The sequence below is a fragment of the Seriola lalandi genome, unplaced genomic scaffold, assembly GCF_002814215.2.
Source record: "Seriola lalandi dorsalis isolate HSWRI2012SDOR001 ecotype SW California unplaced genomic scaffold, Sedor1 jcf7180002054861, whole genome shotgun sequence".
Taxonomy (NCBI): domain Eukaryota; kingdom Metazoa; phylum Chordata; class Actinopteri; order Carangiformes; family Carangidae; genus Seriola; species Seriola lalandi.
The window spans coordinates 1,806,853-1,807,664 of NW_019525414.1; positions in this window are offsets into that span (position 1 = coordinate 1,806,853).

Below are 812 nucleotides of genomic sequence, written 5' to 3' on the forward strand. Positions count from 1 at the left end.
AACAAGACATGATGTTTTCCACAGGACCGGTACCCTCCCTGTTTGAAAGCTTAAGTTAAAGATCCTCTGGAGACGCTCAGCTAGCTGGGCTGCTCCGTCATTTAACAGCCTCGGACACACACCATCCGGGCCTGATGCCTTTCCAGGACGTAGCCTCTTGAGCTCCGCCCTCACCTCCTCTGCTGTAAAGGACAGGAGACTTGACCCAGTGTGGAGGGAGTTGCAGCTGCAGTGTCAGTTTGTGGAGGAGAGGCCGTAGGAGAAGCTGCAGCTGAAGCAGTGGGAGAGAGAACAGGTGAGGCTGTGTCACACCTGTTGGAGAACAGGTTGACCTCATTGACCTTGTCCACATCACCTGATGTTGCCTGGCTGTTTTTCTCTTTACAGCCAGTGATGGTCCTCATCCCCTTCCACACCTCTCTGGTGTTGTTGTTGCTGCAAAAATCCACACAATGGTCGGGAGTGTTTTCTACACTACTGTAGACAACACTCACGATATGCTCGCTGGTTCTTCACAAGTGCCTCCAGTTCATCACACTTGTAAGCCAGGAAGTTGATATATTTCCCATGAGGATCGATGGTAGAAAAGACTTATGTCTCCATCTCCTAGCCTTTAGCTTAGCCCCAGCTCTGCATCCATGGTATGGCTTCTTCAGCTCAGCCAGTATGGGATATTTAACTCTGTATCTGGTAAACTTTAAAGCCAAGAGATCTTCCTTTCTGTTCGTTATTTTCTCCATCGTCAGATGAAACAACAACATATAATAAAGATGTCACTCTACAAAAAATACACTAATATACTGCAAAAAAAA